Source organism: Lepisma saccharinum, chromosome 13 (assembly GCF_977018435.1).
Source record: "Lepisma saccharinum chromosome 13, izLepSacc3.1, whole genome shotgun sequence".
NCBI classification, from domain to species: Eukaryota; Metazoa; Arthropoda; class Insecta; order Zygentoma; family Lepismatidae; genus Lepisma; species Lepisma saccharinum.
This window is the reverse complement of record NC_139241.1, coordinates 15,755,290-15,778,162: the sequence shown is the minus strand read 5'-3', so window position 1 is coordinate 15,778,162 and position 22,873 is coordinate 15,755,290. Positions and strand designations below refer to the sequence as shown.

At 40.2% G+C, this 22,873-nt stretch overlaps 3 non-coding genes across 3 annotated transcripts; all 3 read left to right on the top strand.

Annotated features, from left to right (window-relative positions):
• Window positions 1–18,980: 18,980 nt before the first annotated feature.
• On the top strand, window positions 18,981–19,098 carry LOC145997572 (U5 spliceosomal RNA). Its single transcript, XR_014442973.1, has one exon. It is a non-coding gene; the product is annotated as a U5 spliceosomal RNA (small nuclear RNA).
• A 1,559-nt stretch (window positions 19,099–20,657) lies between these two features.
• LOC145997571 (U5 spliceosomal RNA) lies at window positions 20,658–20,775 on the top strand. The gene has a single exon (XR_014442972.1). It is a non-coding gene; the product is annotated as a U5 spliceosomal RNA (small nuclear RNA).
• Window positions 20,776–22,316: 1,541 nt separating this feature from the next.
• Window positions 22,317–22,434, top strand: LOC145997831 (U5 spliceosomal RNA). Its single transcript, XR_014443220.1, has one exon. It is a non-coding gene; the product is annotated as a U5 spliceosomal RNA (small nuclear RNA).
• Window positions 22,435–22,873: the final 439 nt, after the last annotated feature.

The window sequence follows — 22,873 nt, the reverse complement described above, 5'->3', positions numbered from 1 at the left end:
ATACCAAAGCCAAAAATATTAACACTCATACATACATACACACACTAAATATACAAAGCACATTGCTGAACCCAACTGATATTTTTTATTAAGCATAGAATTTTGATTTGGACCCCAAGAAATTTTATATAATAAACATAACAAAATTCTAATTGTTTAACAGGCACAACAAGTTCTGAGCACATAAACAGGTTCTGAGGAATACAAGGCAGCAGCAGCAGCAAGCAATTAACTTATAGAAGGCAGTGTGTATCCTATCTAATTGCATGGATAATCTTGACACAGGATTTTTTGAGAGAAGATGTATTTCAAAATACATAAAATCTAAGTCACTTGTTGATGATTTAAAGCTTAGATTTTTAGGCCTGTCCGAGTATGACCTGTTTGCAGTGCAAAATGAAACTGAAATGCAGTGGGTGCTTGCCAGTAACAGGCCATTCCAATGCCTGTATCTCAATTTTATCAGCGAGTTTGAAAGGCTTGTATACAACAGGTACAAAAGAATTGTTGGATCCTTTGATAATTTTTATACAGACAGGTGCCATTAAAATTTAAGGTTGAAATTGTTTCACAATTATTGGTTCAACAATGCTCATAGCAATTGTTTAGAATATAGGATGTGCATGATTGCATCTCAGAGTTTAAATTGGAGACATTATAAATAAAATAAAATTATTAACAGGATATCTAAAAATAAGAATATTGAATTTGTTACAACTGATAATGGGCATTTGTACAGTGGTGAGGATTTCAATCCAGAGTTTGTATCATATTCCAAGTGTATATGTTTGAATGAGCTTGTCATGTATTTCATAAGGCAAAAATTTAGAGATTGCACTTATGATTGTATTGTTCAGGCACTGGGGCAGAATAATTTGCATGACATATGCAACTGTGGGAGAGTTTTGTCCAGCCTCTCAGTGTGATTTCAGGCACAGGAATCTGGCAGTTGGGAATCAACCCGCAGCAGGCAACTCTGATTATTTCAGCAGAGACAGCAATCAAGGTAAATAAATATTTGCTGCAAGTGTAAATCCCTGCCCATCACAGCCAGGCTCGGGTCTGTATGCAGGAAGAGGCAAGATATTTGTTTGAAATCTGCTTGGGTATAATTTTCTGATTTTTTTATAGCAGAGTTGTGTTACTGTTATTGGAATAGGCTTCAAATCACACACAGATACCCTAAATACTTAATATCATCATACCTGACAGAGCTGTGTTGTTAGTGGGGATGAATTGCCATATCTCTATACATGACAGAGATGTGTTGTTATTGGGAACAGGTTTCATATCCCAACACAGATACTATTATGAATAGGTAACAGATTTTGAATAATATTTTTCCAGAAATCTATACTCCATATCCCTGTACAAAACTGTGCTATGTCCTGTGAATTATCCAGACACAAACACAGAAGATAAATATATTCTTAACACCCGCTTTAGCTGTGAGTGCTATTATTAGGTACAAGATTCAATTACACGTGATTATCTAGATATTTTAATAGATAGAAGATACATACTTAATTAAATCTATATTCAATATCCCTATCCCTAACAATTACAAATCCCACCCAGAACCTTGCCGATATTGCTACAAGCATGAAACTGAAAATAACAGAACTGTGCTGTTATAAGGAACAAGCTTCAAATCCCACACAGACACAGAGCCTTGTTGAGTTTAGAATTATTATAATAGATATTTTAATAGATAGAAGATACATACTTAATTAAATCTATATTCAATATCCATATCCCTATCCCTAACAATTACAAATCCTACCCAGAACCTTGCCGATATTGCTACAAGCACGGAACTATTGCCGTGAAATAACATCTAGATGTTTCCTAAACATAACAGAACTGTGCTGTTATTGGGAACAAGCTTCAAATCTCACACAAACACAGAGCCTTGCTGATATTTCGGAACTGTTGCCGTGAAATAACATCTAGATGTTTCCATAATTTCTATACATAACAGTGATGCTGTTATTGGGAACAAGTTTTGAGGTTCAGGCACTCAAGATGGTTGAAGCCATATATTGATACAAACAAGCTTCAAATCTCACACAAACACAGAGCCTTGCTGATATTTCGGAACATAACATCTGGATGTTTCAATAGTTTCTATACATAACAGTGATGCTGTTATTGGGAACAAGCTTCTCCCACACAGATACAGAGCCTTGGAATCTAGATATTTTAATAGATAGAAGATACATACCTACTTAATTAAATCTATACTCAATATCCCTATACCTAACAATTACAAATCACACAGATACAGAGCCTTGCTCGGAACTGTTGCTGAAATAACATCTAGATGTTTCATCCCTGACAGAGCTGTGCTGTTATGGGGAACAAGCTTCAAACTTGGAATCTAGATATTTTAATAGATGGAAGATACATACTTACTTAATTAAATCTATACTCAATATCCTATCCCTATCTCTAACAATTCCCCCTCCATGTAGGACTGCCTTGACGGGGCGAGGGGGCTTAGTAGGGAGGCCAATTTCATCTCATCATTTCACCCATTCTTCACATCCATTCCTCACGTTTTCACCATTCCATCACGTCATTCATCTCCATATCTTTGACCTCCCTATTAAGTAAGGTAGGGAGGTCATTTTCATCTCATCATTTCACTCATTCTTCACATCCATATCTCACGTTTTCACCATTCCATCACGTCATTCATCTCCATATCTTTGACCTCCCTATAACTAAGGGTCCTGCTAGAGGAGACAACCTCGATAAAAAAAACCCTATCCCAAGGTGTGAGTTGCACGTGCCGATGGGACAGTGTTGGCTGCAGGGGTAGGTGCAGTCGCGAACGTGGCCTCGGGGATTTCGGTTTGGTCCTCGAGTAGCCTCCATTTTTGGGGGTAGGCCTTCCTCGGCATAGAGGGCATGTCGAGGCGACAATTTATGGACCCTCCACCATAAAATAATTTTGTATATGGGTACAAAAAACAAGTCAAACGGGGGGAAACCCCCAAAACGAGCGCGGCCTTCGAGCCCGCTCCAATTAGTGGAAAAGACAAGTAACGTGCCACGTTACCTTGTTATCAGTATTGTTGAGAAGACCGATAGTAACGATGTTTCTGCAACAACAAAGAAACACGGAGCTGCTACATTGAAGGACTTGTCACCATTCCTTATCAAGAAACAGCTAGACTACGCCGCTGGTTCCGATGTTCCAGAAATAAAGAAGCTGCGAAACGGGAGTCTACTTATCCAGACCAGCACAGATCGCCAGACCAACAACCTTTTAAAGCTAAGATCTTTGGGCGACTTCCCTGTTAATGTTGAACCTAACCGTCAACTTAACGGTAGTAGAGGTGTGATTCGCCACTGGGATCTGCTAAATGCTGAGGAGGAAGAGATTCTTGAAGCACTCTCAGACCAACATGTGACCGCAGTACAGCGAATAAAGACTCGTAAGTCCGGAGAACTAGTACCTACTGCTTCACTCATAGTGACCTTCCAAACGACCACTCTCCCAGATATTGTACGGGCTGGATATTTGAGACTCAAAGTCCGTCCGTACATACCTAACCCGATGCGGTGTTTCAAATGCCAGCACTTTGGGCACAGTCAGCCTTCCTGCAAGGCAACTACCGCCCTTTGTGGTAAGTGTAGTAAGCCTGATCATGGGACCGAACCTTGTTCTTCAGGTCCCAAATGCATTAACTGCCAAGGCGAGCACCCAGTCTGGCATCGTGACTGCCCCTCTTTCCAACAAGAGAAGAAAATCAGAGAGTTGGTCGTCACAGAGAAAATATCTGCTGGTGAAGCAAAACAACGTCTCCGTGACAGTATACGCACCACTTTACCTGTGCCATTCGCTACAGTTGCTGCAGCTGCTCTTACCCGTCGCAGTATAGGGGTACAAACCAGCGACGTGTCCACGCAAACAACAACACTTCCTGTAGTAGCTCGTCCTGCTTCGAGGAAACCAGCAACCACTCCTCGCTCCACAGAGAAGAAGTTGAAGCAGGTTCACACAAAAGAATACTTCCTGAAGACCAGTAGCTCTCCAGTCAGGGTGGCAGCCACCACCCTGAAACTTAAGGCGCAGCTGAAAGCTGCCCGGCGGGCGCTCAAAGCACCCACCCCCACTCCTCCTCCTTCATCCCCTTCGCCCTCTGTGTCCTTACCCGAGGACATGATACAGGACGAAGCCGCGGATGAAGAATTTATCAAGGTGACAGGGCCTAGAAATAGAGTACGCCTTAAAAGGTAACAATCACACCTACAGCTATGGCTTATTGTCTCCAATGGAACCTTAACGGTTTCCGTACACATCTCGAGGAACTGCAGATTCTAATAACTGAATTTGACCCTGCCATTATATGTCTCCAAGAGACACATTTTCGTCCAAATGAATCAGTGATTCTGAACGGATACACGCTTTACCGCACCGACAAGCTTCCTGAGGGTCGTCGTGCACACGGTGGTGTTGCAATCGGTGTTCGAGATAACATCCACTCAACGCCAATCTTTCTCACCACCCCCCTCCAAGCTGTCGCCGTGCGGGTCCATCTACCACAGCCAATATCTGTGTGCTGTGTCTACATCACAAGGGAGGAGCGATTCTCTCTTGAGGACCTCCTTTCTATATTTGAACAACTTCCGTCTCCTGTAGTTCTTTTGGGCGATTTTAATTCCTACCATTGTTTGTGGGGCTCCGTTCGTACAGAGCCCCGGGGTCAAATTGTAGATCAATTCCGTGAGGCATCAGATTTAACGTTGCTGAATGATGGGACTCCCACATATTTCAGCCCTTCCTCTGGCACATATTCTGCGTTGGACTTGTCCTCTTGCAGTCCCAGCCTTGCTCCTACCACATCTTGGAGCGTTCATACTGATCTCTGTGGGAGTGATCACTTCCCTCTCATTCTTACCATCGAACATCTTCAGCAATCACGTGAGAAACACCCTCACTGGAATCTCAGTCGGGCCGACTGGGAAGCCTTCGAGCGTGCAGTGGACCTTGAAGTCGATCTTGCATCGACTTTACCACCAATCGACGCCTTAGACATCTTTGTGTCAGGAGTGCATGATGCTGCACGCACCTCCATTCCACATCCCAGTGGACCTGCGAGGCGACGCCCAGTCCCCTGGTGGACTGCGGAGATCGGTGCAGCCATCAAGGACCGCAATCATGCTCTCGATCGATTTAATAGGAACCACACTGCCGCAAACCTCGAGCAGTTCCGCATTAAACGTGCCCGTGCCCGTCAGCTCATTCGAGCCAGTAAGAAGGCGTGCTGGGTCCAATACGTGTCTTCTCTGACGAAGCAGGCTTCGTCGAAAGCCGTTTGGACCAAAGTACGTCGCATCCAGGGGGGTGCATCTACTCCTCTGAGCGCTCTGGAGCACGATGGGACGTTGTACACAGATTCCGGAGACATAGCTAATATCTTGGCCACGCAGTTTTCTCGTGCGTCTAGCTCTGTAAATTATGAACCACGTTTCCGCCGTGAGAAGGACCGTCAGGAACGACGTCCTCTCGTTTTTCGAAGTCATAACACCGAGCCATACAACTCTCCATTCACTGAACGGGAGTTCGATCAGGCACTTCGAGATTCTAAGAACACAGCTCCTGGAGTGGACAAGATCCACTATGAGATGCTTCGTCATCTGCTCATTGGAGCAAGAAATTTCCTTTTGGCGGTATTCAACAGGCTTTGGTTGGAGGACTCTTTCCCCACTTCCTGGAAAGAAGCTATTATTGTTCCCATCCTGAAACCAGGTAAACAACGCACCGCAGCCTCGAGTTAGAGGCCTATTGCCTTAACTAGCTGTGTGTGCAAGTTGATGGAACGCATGATCAACAAGCGTCTCACCTGGTTTTTGGAGGAAAACTGCTTGATAAGTAATTTTCAATGTGGTTTTCGCTCCAACCGTTCCACACTGGACCATCTGGTTCAGCTGGAAACACACATTCAGGATGCATTCCTCAACAAGGAACATTTAGTTGCAGTTTTCTTTGACCTCCAAAAAGCATATGACACAACGTGGCGTTTTGGCATCCTAAAGCAGCTCCATTCTTGGGGCGTCCGTGGCCATATGGCGTACTTTATTAAAAACTCTTTATCTGATCGTTTTTTCCGCGTACGTGTTGGGAACTCCTTTTCGGATCTTCAAGAACAAGAGAACGGTGTCCCGCAGGGCAGCGTATTAAGTGTGACTCTGTTTGCCATAGCAGTGAACAGTGTTATGGCGAGCATTGTTGCCCCTGTACATGGTCTTCTGTATGTAGACGACCTCACGATCTTTTGTCGCTCACGGAATCTCGCGGCAGCTTCTCGTCAACTCCAACTGACGATAAACCGTTTGGTTGAGTGGTCCTCCCAAACAGGTTTCACCTTCTCATCCGAGAAATCCGTGTGTGTTCACTTTTGTCGTCAACGTACATGTCATTTCGATCCTGACCTGTACATGGGGAAATCTCCCCTGTGCTTCGTGAATGAGGTCCGCTTCCTGGGCCTCATTTTCGATAAGAAATTAACATGGCTACCTCACATTCGCCAGTTAAAGTTCTCTTGTCTTCGAGTTCTCAACCTTTTACGTGTTTTATCCCATGCTTCCTGGGGTGCTGATACGACGGTACTGCTTCGATTGTATCGTGCACTCATCAGGTCGAAGATTGATTATGGATGTGTTGTGTATTCTTCTGCCCGCCCATCTAGACTTTGCATCCTAGACACCGTCCACCATGCTGGTATACGTGTGTGCTCTGGTGCTTTTCGGACCAGCCCTATCGCCAGTTTGTACGTAGAGGCATCTGAGCCGTCGCTGTCTCTGCGAAGACAGCGGCTGGTAGTGAACTACTTCCTCCATCTTCGCTCGATGCCTTCACATCCCTCATTTCACACCATCTCAGACATGAATAGGCTGGAAAGGTATCGGCTCCATCCTAGTGTCACTAGACCATTTGGTGTTCGTGCAGACGAGATCCTGTCAGCACTTGGTGTTGACAGTGATCTTCCTGGCGTCTCTCCACTCATTCTGCCTCTCCCTACCTGGGAGTTTCCTGCACCTTCCATCGATTTTTCTCTAACTGCTCTTCCAAAAGCAGAAACACCAATGGTTGTATACCAGCAACGGTTTTTAGAACTTCGTGCGAAGCACCCCAATTTTAATGTCTTTTACACGGATGGGTCCAAGACAGTGGAATCAGTTGGTTGCGCCTTCGTCCTAGACTCTCAAAGTTCCAGTTACTCGCTTCATCCTGCGTGTTCCATCTTTACGGCAGAGTTATATGCCATTCTAAAGGCACTGGACTTTGCAGACATCAATGGTCTGAAGAAAGTCCTTGTGTGCAGTGATTCGACCAGCGTGTTGCAGACCCTGGATTCGCCGTATTCCCGGCATCCGGTAGCGCAACGCATATTCAGACGGCTTGTGTCCTTATCAGCCAGTGCGGATGTACACTTCTGTTGGGTCCCTAGCCACGTGGGCATCCAGGGGAACGAAGCAGCTGATGCTGCCGCCAAGTCTGCTGATGCAGATGGCGATGTTCTCGTCCACCTTTTGCCTGCTAGCGACCTGCAGAACGTGTTCCGTTGTCGCCTTCTTGACACTTGGCAGGCCGAGTGGGATACGGAAACGGGGAACAAGCTTCATGCTGTTAAACCCACCATAGGTGCTTGGCGTTCCTCATCCCGTCCCTCTCGGCGAGAAGAAGTTATTCTTACCCGCATGCGTATAGGACACAGCCGTCTAACGCATGGTCACCTGCTCCAAGGGCTGGAACCTCCGTTGTGTCGTGCTTGTAATGTTATTTTAGGCATCCGACACATTCTCGTTGAATGTGTCGATCTTGCTTACCTCCGGCAGACTTTCAACCTTTCCGGCTGTTTGTCATCCCTCTTGGGTGATGACAGCAGTATTTTATCCCATGTTTTTAGGTTTTTGCGAAGAGCTGGACTCTTCCACCGTCTGTAAGGAGGTTTTTAGTTTGCTTTTTCTGACTTTTTAATGTGTTGTGTTTGTCTCGTGCAGGTCTCTTTACAACCTTGCACTTTTAGTTTTTCCAAGGGGCTATCTACACCCCTTTTTTAAATTTTAAGTCAGAATTTTAGATAAGGGGACATTTCCCCGTATACATAGAAGGGTGCGAAATGGCCTTAAGTGCCGACGCACCCACAAATTTTAATTCAATCCAATCCAATCCTAACAATTACAAATCACACAGACACAGAGCCTTGCTGATATTTCTACAAGCACGAAATTGTTGCTGTAACATCTAGATGTTTCATCCCTAACAGAGCTGTGCTGTTATTGGGACTAAGCCTCAAATCCCACACAGATACAGAGTCTTGGAATCTGGAGATTTTAATAGATAGAAGATACATACTTAATTAAATCTATACTCAATATTCCTATCCCTAACAATTACAAATATTTCTACAACATTTACATGTTTCCTATACATAACAGAGCTGTGCTGTTATTGGGAATAAGCCTCAAATCCTACACTGATACAGAGCCTTGGAATCTAGAGATTTTAATAGATCGAAGATATATAATTAATTAAATTTATACTCAATATTTATATCCTAACAATTACAATCATGGAACTGTTTGAACTAAATCTAGATGTTTCATCCCTGACAGAGCTGTGCTGTTATTGAGAACAAGCTTCAAATTCCACACAGACACAGAGGCTTGGAATCTACATATATTAATATCCCTATCTCGAACAATTACAAATATTTATACAAGCATGGAACTGTTGCTGGAATAACATCTAGATGTTTCATCCCTGACAGAGCTGTGCTGCTTCAAAATCTGTTATGTGTGAGATTTGAAGCTTGTTTGTATCAATATATGGCTTCAACCATCTTGAGTGCCTGAACCTCAAAACTTGTTCCCAATAACAGCATCACTGTTATGTATAGAAATTATGGAAACATCTAGATGTTATTTCACGGCAACAGTTCCGAAATATCAGCAAGGCTCTGTGTTTGTGTGAGATTTGAAGCTTGTTCCCAATAACAGCACAGTTCTGTTATGTTTAGGAAACATCTAGATGTTATTTCACGGCAATAGTTCCGTGCTTGTAGCAATATCGGCAAGGTTCTGGGTAGGATTTGTAATTGTTAGGGATAGGGATATGGATATTGAATATAGATTTAATTAAGTATGTATCTTCTATCTATTAAAATATCTATTATAATAATTCTAAACTCAACAAGGCTCTGTGTCTGTGTGGGATTTGAAGCTTGTTCCTTATAACAGCACAGTTCTGTTATTTTCAGTTTCATGCTTGTAGCAATATCGGCAAGGTTCTGGGTGGGATTTGTAATTGTTAGGGATAGGGATATTGAATATAGATTTAATTAAGTATGTATCTTCTATCTATTAAAATATCTAGATAATCACGTGTAATTGAATCTTGTACCTAATAATAGCACTCACAGCTAAAGCGGGTGTTAAGAATATATTTATCTTCTGTGTTTGTGTCTGGATAATTCACAGGACATAGCACAGTTTTGTACAGGGATATGGAGTATAGATTTCTGGAAAAATATTATTCAAAATCTGTTACCTATTCATAATAGTATCTGTGTTGGGATATGAAACCTGTTCCCAATAACAACACATCTCTGTCATGTATAGAGATATGGCAATTCATCCCCACTAACAACACAGCTCTGTCAGGTATGATGATATTAAGTATTTAGGGTATCTGTGTGTGATTTGAAGCCTATTCCAATAACAGTAACACAACTCTGCTATAAAAAAATCAGAAAATTATACCCAAGCAGATTTCAAACAAATATCTTGCCTCTTCCTGCATACAGACCCGAGCCTGGCTGTGATGGGCAGGGATTTACACTTGCAGCAAATATTTATTTACCTTGATTGCTGTCTCTGCTGAAATAATCAGAGTTGCCTGCTGCGGGTTGATTCCCAACTGCCAGATTCCTGTGCCTGAAATCACACTGAGAGGCTGGACAAAACTCTCCCACAGTTGCATATGTCATGCAAATTATTCTGCCCCAGTGCCTGAACAATACAATCATAAGTGCAATCTCTAAATTTTTGCCTTATGAAATACATAATAAGCTCATTCAAATATATATAGTTGGAACATGATACAAACTCGGGATTGAAATCTTCACCACTGTACAAATGCCCATTATCAGTTGTAACAAATTCAATATTCTTATTTTTAGATATCCTGTTAATAATTTTATTTGAATATTTATAATGTCTCCAATTTGAACTCTGAGATGCAATCATGCACATCCTATATTCTAAACAAATGCTATGAGCATTGTTGAACCAATAATTGTCAAACAATTTCAACCTTAAATTATAATGGCACCTGTCTGTATAAAAATTAACAAAGGATCCAACAATTCTTTTGTACCTGTTGTATACAAGCCTTTCAAACTCGCTGATAAAATTGAGATACAGGCATTGGAATGGCCTGTCACTGGCAAGCACCCACTGCATTTCAGTTTCATTTTGCACTGCAAACAGGTCATACTCGGACAAGCCTAAAAATCTAAGCTTTAAATCATCAACAAGTGACTTAGATTTTATGTATTATGAAATACATCTTCTCTCAAAAAATCCTGTGTCAAGATTATCCATGCAATTAGATAGGATACACACTGCCTTCTATAAGTTAATTGCTTGCTGCTGCTGCTGCCTTGTATTCCTCAGAACCTGCTTATGTGCTCTGAACTTGTTGTGCCTGTTAAACAATTAGAATTTTCTTATGTTTATTATATAAAATTTCTTGGGGTCCAAATCAAAATTCTATGCTTAATAAAAAATATCAGTTGGGTTCAGCAATGTGCTTTGTATATTTAGTGTGTGTATGTATGTATGAGTGTTAATATTTTTGGCTTTGGTATTTATATAAAATTTCTTGGGATTCAAATCAAAATTATATGCTTAATAAAAAATATCAGTTGGGTTCAGTGCAGACAAAAAAACTGCATAGCTCTATGTCAATTAGTTCTTGAGATATTAATTATTTTGTATTTAGGAACCACTTTGGCCCCCCCTGCCAAAAATTGGCTTTTACTGCACCAGTGTATATTGTTCCTATGATCTTGCTTGGGTTATTCCACCAGACTGTATGGCAGACAAAAAAACTGCATAGCGCTATGTCAATTAGTTCTTGAGATATTAATTATTTTGTATTTAGGAACCACTTTGGCCCCCCTGCCAAAAATTGGCTTTTATTGTATCAGTGTATATTGTTTCTATGACCTTACTTGGGTCATTCCGCCAAATTATATGCTTCAAGTCTCCTATACTTTGGTGGAGCCTGTTCAGGTTCTATCCCCCGCGATGTGGGTTCCACTGCCGATCCAGCAATGGTGAAGAATCTGCACTGTGCCCTGGCTTATATAGATTTACAGAGCCAATAGAAACCCTGCTTATTTAAACCAATCAGAAAACACCACATCATCACATTATGTCATAACCAATTAATCAGAAAACAACACATGCCTAATAATTTATTGCATAATATTACACAGCATGATGCAATAGAAGTGCACCGGGAAGTAAATATGTATGGGTGTGGGTGGGGGTGGGTGGGGGTGCATCTTGGCCTAGTTTTAAGTGCTGTGTTCAAAATAAAAATATAGTGGCTGGTAGCTGTATCCAAGCCCTATTATAATTTTTGTTTCTGCATTCTGTCACTAGTTTTGATCCTAGGATAATTATATTTATGGGGGTGACTCTGCATGGCCCCCAGAGCAACATACTGAAATTTTGAAAAAATCGATTATTTTATTTTTGCAATTTTCACTAGTTTTGATCCTAGGCCAGTTATATTCCTGGGGGTGACTCTGCATGTTCCCCAGAGCAACATACTCAAATTTTGAAAAAATCGATAATTTTTTGAATTTTGATTATCTCTGGAACCATAAATCCTAGAGACATGGGGTTTGTTGCTTTGGTCTGGACATGGCAAGATGCAACTTTTTGATCTCTATAATTTTTCAAAAATCTCTTGTTGTTCTCTAGATCTTGAATAACTTGCCTATTTTTCAAGATAGGAGCATGGGGGTTGCATATTTGAAGTTTAGAAGTTTTGTTAAAAAATCGATAATTTTTTGAATTTTGATTATCTCTGGAACCATGAATCCTAGAGACATGGGGTTTGTTGCTTTGGCCTGGACATGGCAAGATGCAACTTTTTGATCTCTGTAATTTTTCAAAAATCTCTTGTTGTTCTCTAGATCTTGAATAACTTGCCTATTTTTCAAGATAGGTGCATGGGGGTTGCATATTTGAAATCTAGAGGCTGTTTAGAAGTTTTGTTAAAACATCGATAATTTTTTGAATTTGAGATTTTTCAAAAACTATCAGTACTGGAGACTTGAAATTTTGTAGGCGTATTCTAGGCATGATTCTCTACATTTTATGTCTCTATAATTTTCCTGATATATGCAATATTTAAGCTGTAAATGCCTAATTTTTATAAATAGAATTTTCTGAAAAGTGCAATATTAACAAAATTGTTAATATTTTGAAATCTATACATGCTAGGGCACTATAGCAGTTACTATACTTAAGATATCATACAATATCAAGAAGAGCATATTTTTTACAAATTTATGGACAACAATCTCACAGAAGTGCCTTTTATAAGTGTAGGCAAATCAATCTGAGGGGGGTCATACTTTCACAGGAAATTCTCGAGGGCATTTTTACAAAAATCTTGGATTAGACAGAGTTCCACACTTGAGCAAAAAGCTCATATGGGCATGTTGAGCTAGTTTTAAGTGTAGGCAAATCTGCGTGAGGGGGGTTCATCATTTCTCGCGCCAATAATACCACAAACCCCACTACTGAAGCCGAACATGGAAATGACTTCACAGGGAGGATTGTATGGAAACAGAGTTAGCAAGATCAAAACAAAGTGTTTTAAACAATATGTTTTCTCCGTTTAAAACATATTTCTTTGTTTATTTCAAATGTTTAAACAAAGCGTTTGAAACATGTTTCTTTTCAGATTTGTTTAAAACAAATTTTGATACTTGACGTTTGATAGTTTGTGATTATTTGTGTGTTTTGTAACTACGCGTTTTCTTTAAATGAGTATCATTCTCTTTATTGTGCATTAGAATCTTCCCAGTGGTTCAAAATGTACATCAAATAACACACATATGGTGATGAATACCGTGGGCCACGTTTAAAATTCATGGCTATGATTTATGCAGATGTTTAAGATTTAGATCCATTCACGATGATAATTAATCAGAAGCTACCACTTGGACTCATTGGGGCATGGAAACTGTGGATTAGTTGGAGCTTCTCGAACAGCGTACAGGCGAGATTTAAGACTAACATAAATGTGTATTTTAAGAAGTTAGTCAAGCGTTTGCTTGTAATATGAACACAATCAATCCTTGGATGTTCTACAGATACATTATTTTTCATTATTCTTAAAAAAATGTCATCTTGGCATTTTGTTTAAAAGTTTCATTTTTTTAAAAAAAATATATCCTTTTCGACAAATCAACATTAAAAGCATGTTAAAACAAACAAAAGAACACAAATTTGACAACCCTGTATGGAAGTAACATTGTGAAAAAGAAGTCGTTAGCGTATGATAGGAAATTTTGGAACACAAAATTCCTTTTACTTATTTCTTTCTCTCTAATTTACAATTGTCGAAATGTAACTTGCTTTGATGCCGAGAATTATTACGTTAAGTAATTTCCACGGAACTATATTGTTTTATATTCATGGCTATTGCCCAATCTATACTAAATTTCGAGATTCCATCACTACTTATATACGTGCAAGAATCGCATGACATGAAAGTGACCCGTCACAACCGAAATAACTGCGGTAATTTTCTTTCTTGCTTCGGTTTGGTTTCTTTACGAAACATTATTAAGCATGCCTGTGGGAGAAACCCGAAAGTGTAATAGTCTTGCATATGAGAACAGGTAAACTGAAAATTCTTCGTGAAATGGAATTTGTTGCCAAAGTACAAGTTCCCACTAGTTGAAATTGTGGCCGAGAGATGGCAGAATTTGCTGTCGGTTTATCATTTGTGTACGTTGGTCCGTGCACATGACGCAAACTAGAAATCGGCACGGATTTATATCCTTATTCTCTCGTTTTAAGAAACGAAAATCACACAAAACGAGGTTTTATGTTTCAACAAGTAAAACAGCAATTTCCTACGGAACCTACACGTTCCCATGAGCAGTGAATAGAACTGCAACATAGGCTAGGAAAAATTGGTGGCCTGGAAACCACGTCAGTGCGTCGAGAGAAAACCCCCTTGGAACATTCGCTGTGACTGTAATTTCAGTACGTTTGGAACGGACGACTGGAGGTAATTGCAGTCTACACAGTGGTTTGGTGTTCCCGAGGTACTTTGTTGAACGCCTTGCTGCGAAGGGATATCTAGCTCGAACGAAACTTTTCAGGTGGCCGCAACTAGGTTGTAGCCCCAAACATTCACCGGTGGAGCTCTGGTCACAGTACCAATCCTTTCTTTCTTTCGTTGGCTCTGGTTTCTGTCCTCGTTTCTCATTGGCTGTTTGGTTCTAAAATCTTGTTTGGTAAGTGTCTGTTCCTAGACTTTGACTCTGACTCTCTCCATCACGTGCAAAGTGCAGCTTCCACACTCACTCGCCGATTGCAAAGTAGTGCAAGGGAAGCGATGCATAAAGGGCTCCCCCAACAAGTTGGGGTTACTGTTCCTAGAGATGTCAGAGCCAGAGGCCGGAACAAGCTAGAAAATCCAAATTCCCGAAGCTCTTCCATGGATTCCCGCGATCGATCTAGGTCACCACTTGCCAACAAAAAGCAGAAACTTCCAGAGAGAACAGACTCCAGACAGAACAAAACCGACGTAAACACACAGACACCAGTGTTGTACAATTTCCTTCTTTCGAACTACGACACCAAATACAAGACGCCATAACATATCCTAAATCAAATCCTAAAATATGTGCCAAGAGCTTCAGTTAATGAAATAGTCTTCACCAGGAACGGAATACTTATAAAATCTACTGACCCACATTTCTCCACCATTATCAGAGACAAGGCCTCCTACCAAATTTTTGGTACAAATGCCAATATGAAGCCACTAACCTCTACACGTCCAAAGCAACCTCCTCCGCCTAAACGAGCACCAATGCTATCAGTGGTGATTCGGGGTGTTCCCCCTGAATACACCGACACAGAAATCGCTGAAGAAATTCAGGCAGAAGGTCACACCATCCACAAGTGCATGAGAATCCGAAATGACAACGGACCAACCTATATGGTTCGAACACTGACAGTAGATAAAGATACCGTAGCCGAACTATTGCACAATGGAGCCTATATATATTGACGAAAGCACAGAGTCGAACCTTCCAGGACGTCAACACCACTGCCCGTGCGTTGTTAACGTTGTCAAACATACAATCAGCACACTACAACCAACTGTCCAAATTCAGCAATCTGTGGATACTGTTCTGGGCCACATTCTACCAACACTTGTACAAACATCCAGAACCCACCTAAATGCAACACATGCTCTGAAGGACATCCTACTTACAGCTATAAATGCCAAGCCAAACCTAACCCAGAACCAAATCACCCTGAGCTTGTTGTTCCCATCCGAACTATAGATAGCTCAACCAAACCGGCAAATTCACTAATGGACCCAATCACTGTGGAAGATCTGCTACGATTCTTTACTATTACAACTCAAAACATCCAGCCATTTCTACGCACACATATTCTGGAACAAAGTCATACTCGCTGCAAAAACACTTTTCAAACTGCAGTTACACGCTACGTATACGGGACCACATGTCCATTTCAATATCAACCCTCTTGAAAACACAAGTACATCCTAAAACAGTTTTCAGACTCTTCATAACAATCATGGGCTATTATTTTCTCTTCTTAAATATTCGCTCTTTAACAAAACACAAAAGCTTATTTGAGACTGTCTTGCAGGAAAAGAATATATCAGCTTTCGCCCTCAACGAAACATTCCTAACGCCAAAACTCAAACCCAAGATCAGCGGATATACTCTGATTCGACATGATGGGCCAACGGAAGCTCAACGTGCAAATGGAGGGACTGCAATTTGCTTTCGAAAATCATATCCGCACAGAGAACACACATTACCACCGCATTTCAACTTGCCGGAATACAGCATAGCAACAATATATCTGAGGCACAGAAGCATTACCCTAGCAACCATCTATGTCCGGCCTGGACATCCTATACCATACAACTTTATCAACTATATCGAAAACAGCTACAAGCATTACATAATCATGGCCGACATAAATCTCCATAGTCACCACAAGCCGAAAAGCAACAATTTCACCAAACTATAGACAGCTGCCAAAATTGCCATTTCCACCAACTTCCGAAACCAACTAGACCAATCAGCAGTACTTCTCCAGATGTTGTACTTACATCGACTTCCCTCCTTACAAATAGCAAAGTGGATGTACTTGAACCCATTGGTAGCGATCACGCACCTATAATCTTTACAGTTGACGCACCTGCACCAACTCCTCACAAACCCTTTCTCATAACAAGGTACTCCTACGATCAAGCAGACTGGGAAAAATATCGTAATGCAATCGAAAACACCGTGCAAAACGCAGATACGCCAACAAACGATAGGGATCTGGATGATGTAGTCCCATTACTCACTTCTGCCTTAACCGAAGCTGCGAAAAGTACCATCCCACTTCAAACCATCAATCTATATAAACCAAAATTACCGCCGAACTATCTAAAACTGATTTCAGCCTCCAGGCATGCCTTCCGAGAGTATGTTGTAACAAGAAATCCTGAAGCGTTACGGCATCATAGACAACTCCTCCGAACGGTACAAAACTATATCATTGCATGTAAAAGAAGGAATTGGATAAAAACGTGCAATACACTGGCTGATACATCACATCCATCCAAATACTGGCAACAATTTAACAAACTCACAGGGAAAAGGTCATGAACTACATATCCCATTATAGTCGATGGGAAATCCATAGACGACGACCAAGAGAAAGCAAACGTCTTTGCACACCACTTTCAAGGTATCTTTACACCACAAACTGAACCATTACACAAAACAACCCAATCACGTACAGTACAACGTGTCTCAAACCCACATAACCGAGCTCTCAAACCTAACAATGACCACAGTATGGATGAAAATGAACCTCTAACCTCACCTATAACACCAGAAGACATAGAATGCGCCATATCTCGGAAAAGAAACACTACTCCAGGCTTCGACTCGGTAACCTACCGACTCGTCAGAGAGGCTCCAAGAACCTTTCTGCTCATCCTGGCCACCATATATACTTATATACTACGAACAGGCTACTTCCCGACAGAATGGAAAGTTTCCAAAATGCTGCTGTTCGCCAAACCCGGGAAACCTGTTCTCGAAGTATCCTCTTACAGACCAATACAGCTCACATCGACCCTCAGCAAAATCTTTGAAAAAGTACTTGTACGCAGATTGCACCAACACCTTTCATCCAAGAAGCTCCTACCCGCACATCAAGCAGGCTTCCGACCATCTATCAGCCTCAACGACCAACTTCTGAGATTGATAACAACTATAACAAACCACTATAACAAGTCCTTGCTATCGTGTCTTCTTTTATTCGATCTCGAAAAGGCGTTTGACAAAGTATGGCATTCGGGATTAATATATAAACTCCACAAATTCCAGCTCCTCAATGCTACATTCGCCTTATCCATTCGTTCCTGGCAGGCCGCATGGCATACATCTCTCTGAACTCGGCAACATCCTATCCCATCTTCTTGCACACAGGAGTCCCACAGGGGTCTGTTTTGTCACCGCTATTATATTTAATGTATGTAACAGATATGCCGACCATGGTTACCAGCACACACGTATTCCAATTTGCAGATGACACTGCTTTCCTAACTCTTGGGAAAGCAGTTCAATCCATTAATAAAACACTCCAAAAGGCCGTAGACTCCTTTATTCGCTGGTGCAACCAATGGAAACTATCAATAAACTCTTCAAAAACTCAGGCAGTAGTTTTCCTACCTCCCCACTGTCGCTCCAAAGTACACCGAAACCCCAAACTCTTGGAGATTAAAATAGAGGGGAGACGCATCTTACCTTCAAAACACGTAACATACCTTGGGGTTACCATAAATGAAAAACTGACTTGGCGCCCACACTTAGAAAGGATAAAGAAGAAGGTAAAGAACCGCCTAAACCTATTATGGAAACTGGTGGGTACATCTTGGGGATTACACCCGACAACAGTCCTAACCACCTACAAAATGTTCTTGCGCCCAGCCATCACTCACGGGCATATTGCTTGGATTGACGCTTCTGCCTCCTTCTACGACCAACTGGAAATCTTTGAACGGCACGCATTTAGATTGGCTTTCCGGATTAAATTACCTTATCCCACAGCACTACTGTATGACAGAATTTCCTTCCCGACTATTCTGTATCACGTCGAGAGCCTTCGCCAACGATACATAAACAAAGCCATGATATCCGAAAACCCAGTATTCTGGAATACCATTCATCTTGATATCCGACATGATGCAGCACCTACACATATTTATACGCCATTACAACACCTGCTCACCATGTATTCATGTTATCTAGATGATCTAGACCCACAGAAACACGAATACGATATATATCATCCATCGCAGTTATCATGCCATATTTATCCCACCACTACAGCCTAAGCAGTACCAACAATACTCCGACTCCAAATATCGAAATCCATATTTACAATCCTCTCAACCACGCCCAAAAGTAAGATAACACATACGCATCACCAATCTTAATAAGAAAAAATATTCTGCAATAAAAAAAGCACTTAGACCATCCAAAATGATGAAAGACACATAACTTACAATGAAATCACTTACCGAAGTGAGGGCATAACCCTCTCAACGGGTTAACTCTAGTAAAAAAAAAAAAAAAAAAAAAAAAGCCTGGAAACAACTCTGGTTTCCCTTCATACGCAAAAATCTTTCGCCTTTTACTAAAGATTTCCGTGGAGGGGAACAACAAACGAGTCTAATATTATTTTTTATAAAGGCTTGGTACAAACTGAGCCCGATTAGCAAACACAACGAAAACTGTAGGTGGAAATGTGTGCTCTTGCTCAGCTTGATAATCTCTCACCTTCTGAAATTTGCAGGCAGGAGGATCTGTATAGGCGCTTGCTGCTAAATTTCCAAATGCTCTTGTCATTTCACAACGAAGCCGAACATGGAAATGACTTCACAGGGAGGATTGTATGGAAACAGAGTTAGCATGATCAAAACAAAGTGTTTTAAACAATATGTTTTCTCCGTTTAAAACATATTTCTTTGTTTATTTCAAATGTTTAAACAAAGCGTTTGAAACATGTTTCTTTTCAGATTTGTTTAAAACAAATTTTGATACTTGACTTTTGATAGTTTGTGATTATTTGTGTGTTTTGTAACTACGCGTTTTCTATAAATGAGTATCGTTCTCTTCATTGTGCATTAGAATCTTCTCAGTGGTTCAAAATGTTCATCAAATAACACACATATGGTGATGAATACCGTGGGCCACGTTTAAAATTCATGGCTATGATTTATGCAGATGTTTAAGATTTAGATCCATTCACGATGATAATTAATCAGAAGCTACCACTTGGACTCAGTGGGGCCTGGAAACTGTGGATTAGTTGGAGCTTCTCGAACAGCGTACAGGAGAGATTTAAGACTAACATAAATGTGTATTTTAAGAAGTTAGTCAAGCCTTTGCTTGTAATATGAACACAATCAATCCTTGGATGTTCTACAGATACATTATTTTTCATTATTCTTAAAAAAATGTCATCTTGGCATTTTGTTTAAAAGTTTTATTTTTTTAAAGAAATATATAATTTTCGACAAATCAACATTAAAAGCATGTTAAAACAAACAAAAGAACACAAATTTGCCAACCCTGTATGGAAGTAACATTGTGAAAAAGAAATCGTTAGCGTATGAATAAAATTTTGGAACACAAAATTCCTTTTACTTATTTCTTTCTCTCTCATTTGCAATTGTCGAAATGTAACTTGCTTTGATGCCGAGAATTATTACGTTAAGTAATTTCCACGGAACTATCTTGTTTTATATTCATGGCTATTGCCCAATCTATAGTAAATTCCGAGATTCCATCACTACTTATATACGTGCAAGAATCGCATGACATGAAAGTGACCCGTCACAACCGAAATAACTGCGGTAATTTTCTTTCTTGCTTCGGTTTGGTTTCTTTACGAAACATTATTAAGCATGCCTGTGGGAGAAACCGAAAGTGTAATCGTGTTGCATATGAGAACAGGTAAACTGAAAATTCTTCGTGAAATGGAATTTGTTGTCAAAGTACAAGTTCCCACTAGTTGAAATGGTGGCCGAGAGATGGCAGAATTTGCTGTCGGTTTATCATTTGTGTACGTTGGTCCGTGCACATGACGCAAATTAGAAATCGGCACGGATTTATATCCTTATTCTCTCGTTTTAAGAAACGAAAATCACACAAAACGAGGTTTTATGTTTCAACAAGTAAAACAGCAATTTCCTACGGAACCTACACGTTCCCATGAGCAGTGAAATGAACTGCAACATAGGCTAGGAAAAATTGGTGGCCTGGAAACAACTCTGGTTTCCCTTCATACGCAAAAATCTTTCGCCTTTTACTAAAGATTTCCGTGGAGGGGAACAACAAACGAGTCTAATATTATTTTTTATAAAGGCTTGGTACAAACTGAGCCCGATTAGCAAACACAACGAAAACTGTAGGTGGAAATGTGTGCTCTTGCTCAGCTTGATAATCTCTCACCTTCTGAAATTTGCAGGCAGAAGGATCTGTATGGGCGCTTGCTGCTAATTTTCCAAATGCTCTTGTCAATTCACAACGAAGCCGAACATGGAAATGACTTCACAGGGAGGATTGTATGGAAACAGAGTTAGCATGATCAAAACAAAGTGTTTTAAACTATATGTTTTCTCCGTTTAAAACATATTTCTTTGTTTATTTCAAATGTTTAAACAAAGCGTTTGAAACATGTTTCTTTTCAGATTTGTTTAAAACACATTTTGATACATGACGTTTGATAGTTTTTGATTATTTGTGTGTTTTGTAACTACGCGTTTTCTTTAAATGAGTATCATTTTCTTCATTTCGCATTAGAATCTTCTCAGTGGTTCAAAATGTACATCAAATAATACACATATGGTGATGAATACCGTGGGCCACGTTTAAAATTCATGGCTATGATTTATGCAGATGTTTAAGATTTAGATCCATTCACGATGATAATTAATCAGAAGCTACCACTTGGACTCAGTGGGGCCTGGAAACTGTGGATTAGTTGGAGCTTCTCGAACAGCGTACAGGCGAGATTTAAGACTAACATAAATGTGTATTTTAAGAAGTTAGTCAAGCGTTTGCTTGTAATATGAACACAATCAATCCTTGGATGTTCTACAGATACATTATTTTTCATTATTCTTAAAAAAATGTCATCTTGGCATTTTGTTTAAAAGTTTTATTTTTTTAAAAAAATATATCCTTTTCGACAAATCAACATTAAAAGCATGTTAAAACAAACAAAAGAACACAAATTTGCCAACATTGTATGGAAGTAACATTGTGAAAAAGAAGTCGTTAGCGTATGATAGGAAATTTTGGAACACAAAATTCCTTTTACTTATTTCTTTCTCTCTAATTTACAATTGTCGAAATGTAACTTGCTTTGATGCCGAGAATTATTACGTTAAGTAATTTCCACGGAACTATCTTGTTTTATATTCATGGCTATTGCCCAATCTATACTAAATTTCGAGATTCCATCACTACATATATACGTGCAAGAATCGCATGACATGAAAGTGACCCGTCACAACCGAAATAACTGCGGTAATTTTCTTTCTTGCTTCGGTTTGGTTTCTTTACGAAACATTATTAAGCATGCCTGTGGGAGAAACCCGAAAGTGTAATAGTCTTGTATATGAGAACAGGTAAACTGAAAATTCTTCGTGAAATGGAATTTGTTGCCAAAGTACAAGTTCCCACTAGTTGAAATGGTGGCCGAGAGATGGCAGAATTTGCTGTCGGTTTATCATTTGTGTACGTTGGTCCGTGCACATGACGCAAATTAGAAATCGGCACGGATTTATATCCTTATTCTCTCGTTTTAAGAAACGAAAATCACACAAAACGAGGTTTTATGTTTCAACAAGTAAAACAGCAATTTCCTACGGAACCTACACGTTCCCATGAGCAGTGAATAGAACTGCAACATAGGCTAGGAAAAATTGGTTTCCCTTCATACGCAAAAATCTTTCGCCTTTTACTAAAGGTTTCCGTGGAGGGGAACAACAAACGAGTCTAATATTATTTTTTAAAAAGGCTTGGTACAAACTGAGCCCGATTTGCAAACACAACGAAAACTGTAGTTGGAAATGTGTGCTCTTGCTCAGCTTTATAATCTCTCACCTTCTGAAATTTGCAGGCAGGAGGATCTGTATGGGCGCTTGCTGCTAATTTTCCAAATGCTCTTGTCATTTCACAACGAAGCCGAACATGGAAATCACTTCACAGGGAGGATTGTATGGAAATAGAGTTAGCATGATCAAAACAAAGTGTTTTAAACAATATGTTTTCTCCGTTTAAAACATATTTCTTTGTTTATTTCAAATGTTTAAACAAAGCGTTTGAAACATGTTTCTTTTCAGATTTGTTTAAAACACATTTTGATACTTGACGTTTGATAGTTTGTGATTATTTGTGTGTTTTGTAACTACGCGTTTTCTTTAAATGAGTATCATTCTCTTTATTGTGCATTAGAATCTGCTCAGTGGTTCAAA